The 16804-nt window shown below is 33.2% G+C and overlaps 1 pseudogene; it reads left to right on the top strand.

Annotated features, from left to right (window-relative positions):
- Nucleotides 1–15279, top strand: part of LOC141543897 (cyclin-Q-like) — a 54548-nt pseudogene extending 39269 nt beyond the window's left edge.
- The last annotated feature ends 1525 nt before the right edge of the window (nt 15280–16804 follow it).

Below are 16804 nucleotides of genomic sequence, written 5' to 3'. Positions count from 1 at the left end.
TTGTGCTCTACTTGACACAATTTTTCCTCATATTTATTCTTTGCATTTTATTTACATATATATATGCATATATATATATACATATATATATGTAGTAGAATATAAGTTTTTTTGAAGAACTAGCTTGGTGTCTGGCAGTTAATAAATGAATCTATCTTTTTATCTAAAAGATCTTATATTAATACCATACTTTGAGGTTTCCAAAGAGCATTGCTATATCTTTTGAACCCTGTAGCAGTACTGTGATGTTGATAGTATTATTTTCCAAAAGACAGAGACAGAGTGAAAGCAATAGCAATAGCAATTTCAAAAGCATATTGGGGGAACTTCCAGTGTAGAAAATTCCTCAGGTAACTTTAATTCATTCTTATTAAAGTCTTAAAGTATTTTCTGGGATAAGTTAGATGGTAAGTGATTTTCTCACTGTACTCATAGTATTTCAGAGATAGGATATAAACCTAATCTTTCTGTTTCCAAGAATGGCTCCTTTTCACATATTAGGCCATGTTTCATCTCTCACTAATATACTGCATGCACGTATTTTTGTATACACACATGCATATTGTTCAAAATAAATAATATAAAATAGCATGGAATGTCAAAATAGAATCACAGACAATTGAACTGAAAATCAATGGATTACTAATATTCCCAATACCACATTCTAAAAATTATTTTTGATTCTCAATGCCTTTTCTTTCATCTCTCTTTAGTACCTCTCCTCTAAAGAAAAAGCTATCCCTAAACCAAGTGACACTTCTTTGCTATCTCTTATCGGTGAATACCCACCCTCAAATTTAGTCTTTACTCAGGTCTTACAATAGTGATGGATCCAATTTCCAGACTTGATACAGGCTTACAGAACCTTTTCACCTATGTCTTCAACAAAGACTCAGTAGAATTACATGATTTGATATGACAGTCACCAGTTTCATCTCTGAATTATACAAATAAAAATGAGAAAATTAGTAGGAAACAGAGAGAGAGAGAGACAGAGAGACAGAGAGAGAGAGAGAGAGAGAGAGAGAGAGAGAGAGAGAGAGAGAGAGAGAGAGAGAGAGAGAGAGAGAGAGAGAGAGAGAGAGAGAGAGACACACCAAGGAGAGACAAAAAGAAAGAAAGAGAATGGATAGATTTGTTAAAAAGACAGTTTGAGACAAAAATATTTAAATTGTTAAAATCACTATTATGAATCATATCATAATAATAAAGCCTTCCAGTGAAGATGAATTCAATAAAAATAGAGGTCTAGATACAAAAAACATATTTCACTTGAATAATCTTTATCTAAAAAGGTATAGAAATCATTAGTTTTAAAATTACTGGTATATCATGAGGATCCTGTATTTATTTGAAAAAGTTTTCTATTGTATTACTTGTACTCCTTCATTAAGATTGAAAGCAATATTTTCCATTACATGACTGAAATGTAGAGATTTCAGTATGCTAACAAAAATAAACACTTACTTATATATACTACGTAATTTTAGTCAGGAAGAGATCAAAGTCTGGTAATTCGAAACATTGTGTAAATATCAATTCATTTAGCCTCTTTCACTTTAAAGCTTCCTCATCTATAAAATGGGTGTTTCAAAGACTTATATTGTGTGTGTACCTTATAGATTTCTTGTGAAGAAGGTACTTTGTAAATCCTAAAACATTTTAAAATTGTGAATGATTCATATTAAAAGTAGTAATAGCAAAAATCATTTTAGCTCTCAATGAAGGAAGCTTTGGATTTAGAATCAGAAGATTGGCTTGAAATCATGGCTCTGGCATTTTCTCTCTATGTGACCTTAGGCAAGTCATCTAATCTCTGAGATCTAAGTTTTTTTCATCCCTAAAATGAGGGAGTTGGATTCAATAGTCTTTAAGTTCCCTTACAGAGCCAGATCTGTGATTATATTGTGCAAGATATGTGATTATATTGTGAAATGGTTTCAATTAATTGTAAATAAGAAGGATTCCATCAGTAATTTTCTTATGTAGACCCATCATAATGTCTATCATGTCAAAAAAATTGTAGTGGAAAAGAGATAGCTAGAGAATTATACTGTATGATTTAATGATGAGCATGATTCAAAAAAAGCAAAAAAAATTGGCAAAAATCAGTCTTGAGATCTACAATACCAGATAATTTTTAAAATCCCTACCCTTTCACACTTTTTCTGTATTATTGTAATCCATGTGTTTAGTGGATTGATTTTAAAATTAAATTATGCACAGATTTCTGTAAACTCTTTAGATCTTCACTTTTATAAAATGAATTGTTTCTCCACTCTTTTTTGTGCTCATCAGATCACATTTACCATTCATCCAATGAGCATTTAGATTCAAATTTTAATTGTAATTTTTTAAGCACCATGCTTTAAACCCAACTCGCCCTGGCTCTCATTTGGCCAACAATAGGTCCTAGTCCAAGTGTCACTTGGTTGCTGTTTGGGTTCCAGTTGGCTGAGAGTGAGGGTACATAGTATAAATAGCAATTGTTGCTTTGGGGGCCAGAAACCCTGAGGATCTTTCTTTCCCAGATTGATTTTTTTTAATTAGGTAAAAAGTTTCTCTGCTTCATTTTAATTTAATCAATTAATGGCCATTGTCTCAATCGAACTAAGATCTGTTTTAAAAATACCTTAGCTTTTTAAAAAAAGGCCAAGGTCTCTTACTATATCCAGGACCATCTCTAGTCATCCTGATGTATCTCTGGCTACCGGACCTAGAAGGCTCTGTAGGAGAAAGTGAGGCTGGTGACTGCACAAAGCTCTATTACCTAATTACAATTCATTTATATGTCACTTATATGAACCACCAGAGTAGTAGGAAAAATCAGAGGATTTCTGAGTTGAAAGAGACCTCAGTTATCTGCTATTGACTCATATCTGAATAGATATTCCTTCTCCAACAAATTAGATAAGTCTGCATCAAACTTTTGTTTAAAGAATTTGGTGAAGGAAAAACCAAGTAACATGTATGACAGACCAATATCTTTTTGAATATTAGAATATTACTGAGTATTTTCCTAATTCTAATCCTAAATTTGCATCATTGCAAATGCACAAGTTGTGAGATACAGGGAAACCCTTCACCTTTTTCCAAGTTAAAAATTACAAAACAAAGTCCTAACAGTTCTCTCTTGCCTAACTGGGAATGATAGTTCTGTTTTTTCCAGGGCAACAAAGAAAAGGGATCCCAGCTCTAAATTGCATTTTGAGTTAACTTTGTAAGTTTCAATATTACAAGTTTGTACTAGAAATAATAATTTCCAATAGAAGTTATAATATTGCAGCATATTTACAGCTACATATGATTAGTGTTAGAACAGGGCCAACCCGAGGGAGGCAGTCACATAATAAGAATTGTCAAAAATTTCATGCAATGTTAGAGTTGGGAAAGACTTTACTGGATTCCAAGTCTAATCTGTTGCTCAAAATTTCTTGGGGAATTTATATCATAGCCAGGTGTTGAACTCAGAAAGAACTTTCTATCTATTAATCCAGTGATCCTTCCAGAAGGACTTTCTGCCTCTCTGACATAACACGATGTTTAATGTCTGGTTATTCTATACTATTCTTGACCATTTGTACTACTTGAGTATTTTTTTTTAAAGTTCAGAAAGGGTTCTTTAAAAATATTTAATTTTTCAGAGACAAACATTATTACAAAAAGCAGGGCATATCTATTTATAATCAATCATCTGCTTAGTCCTCAGGGATTTTTGAATCTAAATGTCTTTCTTATTTCTCTAACAAAATGCTCTCTCTATCAAATAATTCCTTTTCTTCAAATTCTCCTGAAAACCTATTCACTTCCCCAATTTAATAATTTTTGCCATTTTATTCTCAAGAAATGTTACCATTGAACAGAGGTAGGAATGGAAGCTTCTGCTGGTTATAATGGAGAGCACTAAAGCCAATAGCTTTTCCCCAGTAGGAAAGGGCTACCTTCTTATATCCTTTTAATGAATTGTTTTGATATATTGAAAGCCTTTTGGGAAGAGACCTTGTCAGCTTCAATTCCAAGCAGTACTTACTATGCCATTGACCAAATGCAAATTGCCCTTATTATTCTGACTACTTAAACTGCCCCATTTTCTGACCTATGGATTAGGGGTGGCATTCCATAAATAATCAAATGATATTCTCCTTGTATTTATGTAAAGGTTAGGATAATATAACTATCCTCTTGACAGGAGAAGCAATGGAAGATTTTCTCCCATGCACACTTTCAGGTGTTGTTTTTATCCATAAAGAGTGGAAGAAATTGATGGGTTAAACTTAATTTTTTTCTTCCTTGTAATTGATACTATTTATGCTGTCCTTTGTCCCAATTCCCAATACACAGCATAATATAATGACTTGAAATCAACCTATGTGAATAGTTACATATACTTAATATCTGAATCTATTTCTTCAAATGTAAAATAGTCAAAAAAATTTATTGATTCTGTTATCTCACCAGTCATTATAATGAAATTATTTTGCAAACCTAAAATCATATTGTAAAATTTTATAAATATAAATATAATTTTATAAATACAAATATACATATAAAATAAATATAACATGATGTTAGGACTAGTTAAAGATCCTCTGCTCCTTTCTCCATGGAGAAAACAGTCTGTAAGCATTTATTAAGTATTTACAAGATATCAGTACCAGGCACTATGCTACACACGTGATATGTAAAGAAAGGTAAAAACATAGGCCCTGCTCAAAACAAGTTCACATTCTGATAGTGAAGGCAACATACAAATATCTATATAGGCAGACAAAATATATACAGAGTAGGTGCAAGGTGATGAGAGAGGAAAGCTCTAGTATCTAAGTCTAGGAAAAGGGCTCTTGTGATAGATAGGGTTTGAACTGAGTTGTGAAAGAATACAAGGAAACCAGGTAACAATATAGAGGCATAGATTTCCAGGTCTGAGGAAAGAAGATAAACTGATTCTTGATCTATGGCAGGTTGGGATCAAGAATGATGCTGACTAAAAGGCAAAGTACTGTTCCAGGAAAATCAGCTGGGACACTGGGTCTCTTTTTCCATTTGTATAGCAGCTTTTTTTTTTTTTTTTGTCTGGATACTGGGATGGGCTGTTCATCCTGTGAAAAAGAGGATGGTATTTCTGCACCTGAAAAAAGACACACTCTTCTCTCCTCACCCTTTTTTACAGCTGAAGAGGAGAAGCCATAATAGGAGTATCAGAGTCAATAGTGGGAACAAAAAGGCTGTCCTTCCCAAATGACATATCATTTTGCCACTTTGTTTTGTTTTTTACTCTAGTAATCAGCAAAATATTGTTCTTTGGAGCACAGAACTTTATTATCAAGTGCTTTCAGTGAGTGAATAGGAAAAATTCCTGAAATCCTAACTGGGGTATATTCTTTAAATGAAGCTAGAGATATAGCAAGAGATGTCAAGTAAACTAGCCAAATGAAAAGAAGTACATGCTTCCAACTATCTCACTCTTTCTTGTCATTGTGTTTCCATGTACTTTTGTGTAAAAATATTTGAAAGTTTTTCAAATAATTGCTAATTTGAGATTGAAAATTTATTAAGCCACCATAATAGTGTCAATCAACTAATATTTATTAAGTGCCCATTATATTTCAAGCACTGATATTGGAGGCCATTCCAGATATATCATTATCATCATCATCATTATCAACAAGGTAAAGTTTACAAAACTTTAAATACTTAGGTATCTAAATGAGACTTATTTTTTTAATTTAAATGAGATTCAAATGAGATTAGTCTCATTTGAGCCTTATAACAATTCAGTGAGATGGATGTCATTATTATCCCCATTATACAAATGAGGAGACTGGAGCTCAAAGATTAAGCCATCTGACCATTGTCAGATAACTGGAAAGTACCAGAGGGAAAAAAAAAAGAAAAAGAAACAAAAGTAGACAGAGGCAGACATAGACAGAGGTAGTCAAAAAAGAGATATAAATTGATAGAAGCATAGAGAAGACAGGAGGAAATGCAAAGTTACAGGTAGAACAGTTAATTTTGGCAAGGAAAGAGGATACTTATTCCTCAGACATAGGAGAAAAGACGAAGAAAATAGATAAAACTATAGAAGGAATACAATGTGAAGAGAAAAAGGGAATCCATAATAGATGGCAATACTTTTCTCAATAAATTAGGAGAAAAGCTATCCACTTAAGAAAATGAGTCAGCCCCCAACCAAAAATTAAACTTGAAATACAAAAATTAAAAGGAGAAATCAATAATATTGAAAGTAAAAAAACTATTGAATTAATAAATAAAACCAAGAGTTGGTTTTATGAAAAAGCCAATAAAATAGATAAACCTTTGGTAAATCTGATCAGAAAAAAGAAAGAGGAAAATCAAATTGTTAGTCTTACAAATGAAAAGGGGGATCTTTCCACCAATGAAGAGGAAATTAGAGAAATAATAAGGAGTTACTTTGCCCAACTTTATGCCAATAAATTTGATAATTTAAGTGAAATGGATGACTTCCTCCAAAAATATAGGCTTCCTAGATTAACAGAGGAGGAAATAAATTGCTTAAATAGTCCCATTTCAGAAAAAGAAATAGAACAAGCTATTAATCAACTCCCCAGGAAAAAATCCCCTGGACCAGATGGATTTACATGTGAATTCTACCAAACATTTAAAGAACAATTAGCCCCAATGCTATATAAACTATTTGAAAAAAATAGGGAATGAAGGAGTCCTACCAAACTCCTTTTATGACACAGACATGGTACTGATACCTAAACCAGGTCGATCGAAAACTGAGAAAGAAAATTATAGACCAATTTCCTTAATGAATATTGATGCTAAAATCTTAAATAAGATATTAGCAAAAAGACTTCAGAAAATCATCCCCAGGATAATACACTATGATCAAGTAGGATTCATACCAGGAATGCAGGGCTAGTTTAATATTAGGAAAACTATTAGTATAATTGACCATATTAATAATCAAATTAATAAAAACCATATGATCATCTCAATAGATGCAGAAAAAGCATTTGACAAAATACAACATCCATTCCTACTAAAAACTCTTGAGAGTATAGGAATAAATGGACTATTCCTTAGAATAATCAGGAGCATATATTTAAAACCTTCAGTAAGCATAATATGCAATAGAAATAAACTGCAACCTTTCCCAGTAAGATCAGGAGTGAAACAAGGTTGCCCACTATCACCATTACTATTCAACATAGTACTAGATACGCTAGCCTCGGCAATAAGAGCCGAGAAAGTGATTCAAGGAATTAGAGTAGGAAATGAGGAAATCAAACTATCACTCTTTGCAGATGACATGATGGTATACTTAGAGAACCCCAAAGACTCTGCTAAAAAGCTATTAGAAATAATTCAGAATTTTAGCAAAGTGGCAGGATACAAAATAAATCCACATAAATCCTCAGCATTCTTATATATCACCAACAAAATGCAACAGCAAGATATACAAAGAGAAATTCCATTCCAAACAAATGTTGAGAGTATAAAGTATTTGGGAATCCATCTACCAAAGAATAGTCAGGAATTATATGAGAAAAATTACAAAACACTTGCCAAAAAAATAAAGTCAGATTTAAATAATTGGAAAGGCATTCAGTGCTCTTGGATAGGCCGAGCGAATATAATAAAGATGACAATACTCCCCAAACTAATCTATTTATTTAGTGCTATACCAATCAGACTCCCAAGAAACTATTTTAATGACCTAGAAAAAATAACAACAAAATTCATATGGAAGAATAAAAGGTCGAGAATTGCAAGGGAACTAATGAAATAAAAGTCAGAGGAAGGTGGTCTAAGTGTACCTGATCTAAAGCTATATTATATAGCAGCAGTCACCAAAACCATTTGGTACTGGCTAAGAAATAGAACGGTAGATCAGTGGAATAGATTAGATACAAAGGACAAAAAAGGGTACATCTATAGCAATCTAATCTTTGACAAACCCAAAGATACCAACATTAGGGACAAAAATTCATTATTCAGAAGAAACTGTTGGGAAAACTGGAAATTAGTATGGCAGAAATTAGATATGGACCCACACTTAACACCATATACCAAGATAAGATCAAAATGGGTCCAGGATTTAGGCATAAAGAATGAGATCATAAATAGATTAGAGGAACAGAGAATAGTTTACCTCTCAGACCTGTGGAGGAGGAAGGAATTTATGACCAGAGGAGAATTAGAGATCATTATTGATCACAAAATAGAAGATTTTGATTACATCAAACTAAAAAGTTTCTGTACAAACAATACTAATGAAAACAAGATTAGAAGAGAACTAACAAATTGGGAAAATATTTTTAAAAGGAAAGGTTCTGACAAAGGTCTCATTTTCAAAATATATAGAGAACTGACCCTGATTTATAGGAAACCGAACCATTCTCCAATTGATAAATGGTCAAGGGATATGAACAGACAATTCTCAGATGATGAAATTGAAACTATTTCCACTCATATGAAAGAGTGTTCCAAATCACTACTGATCAGAGAAATGCAAATTAAGACAACTCTGAGATACCACTACACACCTGTCAGATTGGCTAAGATGACAGGAACAAATAATGATGAATGTTGGAGGGGATGTGGGAAAACTGGGACACTGATACATTGTTGGTGGAGTTGTGAAAGAATCCAGCCATTCTGGAGAGCAATTTGGAACTATGCCCCAAAAGTTGTCAAACTGTGCATACCCTTTGACCCAGCATTGCTGTTATTGGGATTATATCCCAAAGAAATACTAAAGAGTGGAAAGGGACCTGTATGTGCCAAAATGTTTGTCGCAGCTCTTTTTGTTGTAGCTAGAAACTGGAAGTTGAATGGATGTCCATCAATTGGAGAATGGTTGGGTAAATTGTGGTATATGAAGGTTATGGAATACTATTGCTCTGTAAGAAATGACCAGCAGGAGGAATATAGAGAGGCTTGGAGAGACTTAAATCAACTGTTGCTGAGTGAAATGAGCAGAACCAGAAGATCACTATACACTTCAACAACAATACTGTATGAGGATGTATTCTGATGGAAGTGGAAATCTTCAACATAAAGAAGATCCAACTCACTTCCAGTTGATCAATGATGGACAGAAATAACTATACCCAGAGAAGGAACACTTGGAAGCGAATGTAAATTGTTAGCACTACTGTCTATCTACCCAGGTTACTTATACCTTCGGAAGCTAATAATTAATGTGCAACAAGAAAATGGTTTTTACACACATATATTGTATCTAGGTTATATTGTAACACATGTAAAATGTATGGGATTACCTGCCATGGTGGGGAGGGAGTGGAGGGAGGGAGGGGATAATTTGGAAAAATGAATAAAAAAAAAAAAGAAAATGAATCAGAATTACTGAGGATTGGAGGAAAGGAGAGAAGATTTGAAGTAGCCACTGAGGGAAGGAGAAGAAAGAGTTAGTCAATGAAGAAAATTTGTCAACTAGTTGGCATACATCATAAAGGGCCAGTCAGCACATGGTCAGCACAGTAGTATGCCTTTTCCTAGCAAGGTTCAGCAGCTTACAATTATGAGTGAACAAATTGGATGGTGAGTATAAACCGGAAGTTGGTAATAACTATTTTCCTACAGATGGAAAATATATTGAACAAAATGTTTTTGAAATTTTGCAAACCTGAAGCTGGTTGGAAAATAATTTGAACCAAATTTAATTGGACTATAGACACTTACTGCGCTCCCATTCATTATTCTGACTTCAATCAGAGGTCTGAGGAGAAGATTTAATTCTGAAGCAGGATGGCAAGAGAGGGAGGGAGTAGGAAGAGTAATCAGCTAAACTTGTATAAGTCCCTCTGAAACTTTTCCGTAGCTTTTCCTAGAAGCTATAATGGGAGTAGATAAAAATGGATAGAAGTCAGTTTAAGTGACTTGGGAAAAATTCAATGAGCAATGGGCAAATCAGTTTATAGACCGAAGAGCAAGATAATTGGCTCCTTTAAGCATTTTTCCATTATTCCACCAAATAACTAATGTGGAAGAAAACCAAAAATTGGTTACTCATCTGTTTGATTACCAAATATATTTTAAAATCAATATGAAGTTATAGAAGTATGAGTGGAAATTTGCAAATTTCTATTATACTTTCTCATTTTACTTCCTAATATCACCTGTACAACATCAGGATAGTAAATTAATTAGAGTTTTTGAGTGCATATGAAAATGCCTACATTTCAACTAGAGACACCCTATCTTCCTTTTCTGATAGTTTTATGTACTCCATGATTATGTTTAAGTCCCCGTTGATTTAAAATTGCTGCATATGGTCTGGTGTAGAGGTCTCTGATTCCACCTCACTTCACAACCCATTTCTTTACAATCCATTTCTTAGGAACCCTCCCAACCTAAGCAGGATCTAAATGTGTTTTCCCCATTTAGACTTCATCTGGCCTTACACATTAGGGGAATCAAAATAGAAGAAAATACACCAATCAGAACTTTCTTGTCTTTACTATCCTTCCCTCCCTTCTTCTAAGGTAAAGAACAAAAGTAAGGAAACTTGTTTAAGATATTTAGACAAAGAAGTAGGGGAATGTCAAAATGGGTGATTCATAATAAGAATACTAGTCATATTTGTCTTCCTAGCTACATATTACATTGCTATATTATTTTTATCTTCCTCTTTTGTCTTCTTTTTGATATAACTTGCTGAATAGATGCCCAATGGAGGTATTAATATGAATGACACCATATAAGGATCAGTTCTAGTATGTAAAGGCAAGATTAAAATAAGTGAGTTCCTTTTAATATATGGGGTTGATGATATGATCTTCCAGAAAAAAACAATTGATTAAGATGGATCACATAAGAATTCCAAAAGGAGCAAATATTGCTTAAATAAGAGATATAAACTTAGCAAAAGTCTCTAGTGGAATGTCATGGTGGTCTAAAATTTTCATCATTGACTGGGATGAAGAGATTATATTATTAGAATTAGAGATAACACAAAACCAGATAATAAAGTCGGAAGAAAGAATAATGAAGCAAAATTATGTCAACACTTTGGAAAAATAAACCAATTCTAAAAATACCACATTTTATTATATAAACAAAAGTTAACTACCTAAAACCTAATAAAATATATATGTAGTCAATGCCAAGGACTGGAGAAAACAGGCACATAAAGTCACTATTGCTGGAATTAAGGATTGGTCCAATCATTCTAGAAGATAATTTGGAATTATATAAGATAACTTACTAAACTTTTCATACTCTTTCCAGTGATCACATTACTTATCATGTATGTCTAAAAGGATTGAAGATAGACAAAAAAGCTGAATATAAATCAAAATACTCATAACACTTATTTTCATAGCAAAAAATAATTAATCTGGAAACAAAGTAAGTTCCCAAAACTAAAGAATAGCTGAACAAATTGTGGTTTAAAAATATAATGGAATACTATTGCTCCAGAAGAAAATCTGAATAAAAAGAATTCATAAAAATACAGATTCATGTGAATTATTGTAGAAAACAGCAAGCTTAGGGAGGAGAACAACATCCCCAGGGACAACAATGTAAATAAAACAACACTGAGATAGTTAAAATCTGATTACTATAATTGTACTGACCAATCTTACTCAGTCCCAGAGAACTAATAAAACATACATCTCCCCGTCATTAAAGATTCATGAGAATATGACTCTGGAATGTAGTCAGACTGTCAGACTTATTTAGACACTTTTCTTTGTTCCCAGGGAAGGTCCAAACAGTAATAACAATCAAAGAAAATAAAAGCATATGTTATTATATCATTAAAGTAATCTTATATGATTTTATATATTCATGAGGGAAAAAATGTTGGAATAGAGTCATTAGTGAAGCATTTTGCTGTACCAAATAAAGCAGTCCCATTTTTTTAAACAAAAAATAAAAACTTGAAAATCCTGTATTCTATGTATCTTTCAGGAGGCTGTGTGATTGGACAGAAGTATTTTCCTGAAGAATTATTATTTGTGAAGATTTGCCTGTTCCCTTCTCATATTTGCAAAAAGGATGCACTAAATATGTGTAATGTTCTGCTTAGCTTTCTGTAGATCTTAGGACCAGCCTTTGTTTCAGCAGAGTAATCATCATGAGAATAGTCAGGGATAAAGTCCAAAAGTCTTTACTGTCTCCTTCACAGTCTGTCTCCTTCACCTGGGGCTCCATTAGCTTTCTGGAGGCCTTCAGACAGTCCTTGATCTCAATGGAGAAGTGAAGAAGGACAGCCACTACGATGGTGGGAGATGGAATGTCTCTCCTTGGCTCCAGGACCTTGAGTTCCAGCCTCAAGTCCTCTGTCTTCTCTGAGTCTGTCTCTGAGTCTGTTCAATCCCCCCTCTAGGTCTGAATCTGACCTCTTAAATACTCTATTACAATTAAATCCATTTATCATACTGAGTAGAAGCCAATCATTATATCACTGGGGAACCATTATTTGTTGTAATATTAATTCAATTATACTGAACTAGGGAACTATTAATCACCATGGTAAACTAGATAACCATTGTCTTATCAGTTCCTCTAAGTTAACACCTTGTAAGAATCCTTATTTCAGAGTTCTGGCCCATTACAAATATGGGTGCATATTTTTTCATAAAGATTTTTATCTTTATGAGATAAAATGAGAAATTTTAATGAGAAGATAGTAAATGAAGAGATAGTTACTTTGGTCAATACTTATTGAGTTTTTTTTTCCAACAGTCTTTTCTTTTGAAAGGCCAAGGGCAATACTATGCTTCCCTCTCGCATGTTTTTACTGTCTTTTCTTCTTTGATATAGCTTTAGAAACTAATACTTTGACATGCTAAAAGGAGTAACATCTCTAGGATAAATATCAATTTACTTAATCTAATTTAGATACCCTTCAATCAATCAATCAATCAATAAGCATTTATTAAGTTCCTATTGTGTGCTAGGCACTTTGTTTATAGTGTTTTGAAATAGAAAAGGAATATTTTTGGAAATTGAATCAGTGAGCTAAATTAATTCAAGTACAGTAACTAGAATGAAAGGAGTTATATAATAGAACCATATGATAGAACCTTCCCTGGTCAGACCACTTTAGGAATATTTTGTTTTGTTCTTGATGTTACATTCTTACTGGATGACCAGAAAGGGTTGTCTGGTGGAAAGAATGCTAGATTTGAATTCTGGATTTGAATCCTCACTCTTACTACCTTCTACTGTATGATTTCTGAGCTACCTTCTGCTTATAAATATATTATCTAGGATTAAGTGCTAATTAATAACTTTTCATTCACATATTCATTCAGAAAGCAGTTCCATATGGGAGTTATACATTTGGAAATTATGTAAAGCAATTGAAGACACAGTAGTGAATTAGATTATGAAGGAGGAAATATAGATAGAACAGAAGAGAATCAAGTTTGGTTATTGGGGTACATCTACATCAAAGGTTTTGAAAAAGAATAAAAAATCAGTGAAGGAAACAAAAGAAGGGATATTAAAGAGATAGGAATAGAATCAAAGCATTTGATACCTCTAAAGCTAATTGAAGTAAAACTCAAAAATGAATAGTCAGTAATGCCAAAAGACCAAAAGTGGTCAAGATAGACTGAAAAAAAACTCAATATATTTAATGATTAACAAATAATAATATTTGAAGGAACAATTTCAATTGAATGTTAGAAGTATAGGAAGAGGGAATTGCAACAAGGAGTCACATAGGTAGTGAAAAAGTGGTTTTAGATGTAAAGAATTTTCCAAGAAGTTCAGCACTGAAAGAAAGGAGAAAAATGGAAAAAAAAAAGTATTTGGTGAGGAAAAAAAGGTTAATGAGATGGTGTTTTAAGTTAGGAGAAATCTAAAATTTTGGTAGGAGATGGAAAAGACTCAATGGAGAAGGAAAAATTAAAAATACATATCATATTGGGAACAAACGGCATTTTCAGCCTTTTTATCTACATGGAAACTCCTTAATGTTCTGGGACTTGACATAATCAACACAATGTTCACAAACAGGAACATCAGAAGATCTCCCTGTCTACTTTTACTATGCTTAGGACACCTTCCATGACACCGACATATTCCTTTGGTAAGCATCTCTCTTTTGTTTTATACTAGCTTTGATATTAGTAGTTGAAGTGTTATTTATCAGCAGTATCTCTGATTGCATTCATTGAGAAATACTGCATTATCTTAATATACTTATGAATGACTTCTCCTTGGAAGAGAGCCCTTAAGTGACAGTGTTCTAATCTGTGAATTCAAAGGCCTCTTCATTGTCAAAAACACTAAATGTAATGGGATCTTGTTTTCTCTGTATCTTTCAGTTGACTAGGTGACTATAAAGATTTATGGTATCCATAGGAAATCTTTTGTGAATGCTGATAAGTTCATAATTTTAAGGTTCCCATGATTTATGTACACATAATTTCCTATAATGATTTTATAGTTGTATTGTATGCTTTTTCCTGTTTTGGTTCATCTCATTATTTCCTTCCTTGTTACCTGAACTGGATTTCTGTTTGACTTTGAGGGACCCAAGGGGCCATGTATACACTGTGGATGAGGATGTTACCCATGAAATCTAGACAGAGTAAGGGCAACACCCAGGGTGAAGAAGTGAGTAGAGAGTGAGTTCATCATGGAGGCTTGTTTCAAGTGAGGGATGCAGAACATTTCATTTCCCTTAGCCTACACCATTTATTATAATTTTTTTCTGTGAGACAAAATTAGAGGAATATGATACTTTCATAGCTATATCAGTAATTTATGTGGCAGGTAAAGTAGAGCAGCACCTCAGGACAAGAGACATCATCAATGTCTCTTTCAGGAATTTAAATCCCAGGAATGAACCTTTCGTCTTAGCCTCCTGATTCTGGAAACTGAGGCACAGCATTATGCAATATTAATTACTCATGGTGAGAGTTTTGCATTTCTGGTTCTCTTTCTAGCATCTTGACAAATATTTGCTCTGCTCTACTACCTTATTTCTTTAAAAAATTGGATGAACTATCTTAGATGGGAGTAGACTCCCATCTCCCTGGCAGCCTGAGCCCTTCTGCAGGATAGCTATCATAGGGCATTGTGCCTTCATTATCTCAGCCAAGCATATTACTGTACCTCTGCTCTATCTTGTCTCAAGTGCTATTGAGAGGACATGCCTGCAGAAAAGCAGACCTTACAAAGTCAGTCATTGATAATATTGTGTCTGACCTGATTCAGATTTATATAATGGATGGAAAAAATCCCTTAATTGCTGGAGGGCCATCCAAGGAGAAGAAAACATTTGCTTTGGCTGAGATCTAGAACACACTGATGTTTAAAGAAAGTTTATAAATCATAAGGAGCAGCTTTGCATTAGTAAACAGGGAAGAAGTAAATTTGGTTGCTTTCTGTTTGTTCTTTGGTATTTATGTGGTGGTACAGTGAATAAGTGATGCTAACCATTCCTCCTGAGCAGATTTGGAGCACACTGATATTGGATACCAATAGAGCCATGTTGAAAAAATAATATAATATGTTCAATTGCCTTTTGTACCTTTAGGGATTTTTTGAAGATGAATCTCCTGAATTTCATGTAGATTGCATAGGCATCTCTTCATTAAAACAAAAGCCAAAATAGAACACTTGATTGTATCTTTTGAAATATCTTTTCAAGCCATATATAAGCACAACCTTCCAATATAAGTGAATAGTATTTTATTTTACACAATAAAAGATAAAGAAAATTTTTTTCAAAGTTTTTTGTGTATTTTCACAACATATAGTTTAAGAGTTTTCAATGGTCTCTGGACCATGTTGGGGTGGTTGGATGGGTGATACTGTCCATATTTTTTTCATTTTCTGTTATATTTCTCTCCCTGAAATACATTATAAAATATGATCATCTTTTAAACACATATGTTCTTCTAGGAATCCTCCTATATGTTCAAAATCTTGGAATATTTTGATCTGTGAAGAATTATAGTTTTCCAATAATTCCTGGGGCTAATGAGAGCTTAGTGCGCAAAGATATGTTTAATTTCACTGATGATCTATGTGCAAGAAATGCTGCAAGAAAACTAAGATGGATGAGTCATGTAACAACCATCAGAAAATAACTGAAACTCAGTATAAGTGATGGAATGCTACCAACAAAATATAAAAAGCAGATAAAGGTTTCTAATATACTAGTTATTTATATGGAGAGTCTTTATGGGAGTCAGGGAAAAGAAGACAATAGATATTGGTTATTATCACCACCAATAGAAGGAGTACTCTCATAGTTGAGATCATGGATGAGATCATGAGATCACTGAAGTGTTGGGAAGAGTATCAAAATACTTTTACAGTTAAGAAATCAAAGTCATGTTGCCAATAGTTGGCCAAAATTAACAACTCATCCTAAGATTTTCACTTATATCATTTCCAAAACAAATTTGCTGCTTATTTATTAAACATGTTTGTTAGTCTCATAATAATTTTTTCATATTAAAAAAAGAAAAATAATAAAAACAGCAAGTGTCAGAGAAGATACTGACCTATATTAGTAAAAAGCTATTTCTCATATTAGTTTCCCATATTAGTGACATCACAAGTCCAGTCCTTATTCCTATTTCTATAAATCACTGCATTCTCCAAAGACACAAAGAAAACAGCCCAATAAGGAAATAACAGGAAATAAAAAGGAATTTTTGGAAAAAGAGAATAATTTATTTTGGGATCTATCAGGAATTATTTTAACAACTCGGAAGTACCACTACATACCTTTCAGATTGACTAAGATTACAGGAAAAGATAATGAGGAATGTTGTTTAGGATGTGGGAAAACTTGGACACTAATGCATTGTTG

The sequence above is a fragment of the Sminthopsis crassicaudata genome, chromosome 5 (assembly GCF_048593235.1).
Source record: "Sminthopsis crassicaudata isolate SCR6 chromosome 5, ASM4859323v1, whole genome shotgun sequence".
In the NCBI taxonomy this organism is placed as follows: Eukaryota; Metazoa; Chordata; class Mammalia; order Dasyuromorphia; family Dasyuridae; genus Sminthopsis; species Sminthopsis crassicaudata.
The sequence above is the reverse complement of the archived record's forward strand: the minus strand, read 5'-3'. Positions and strand labels throughout refer to the sequence as shown.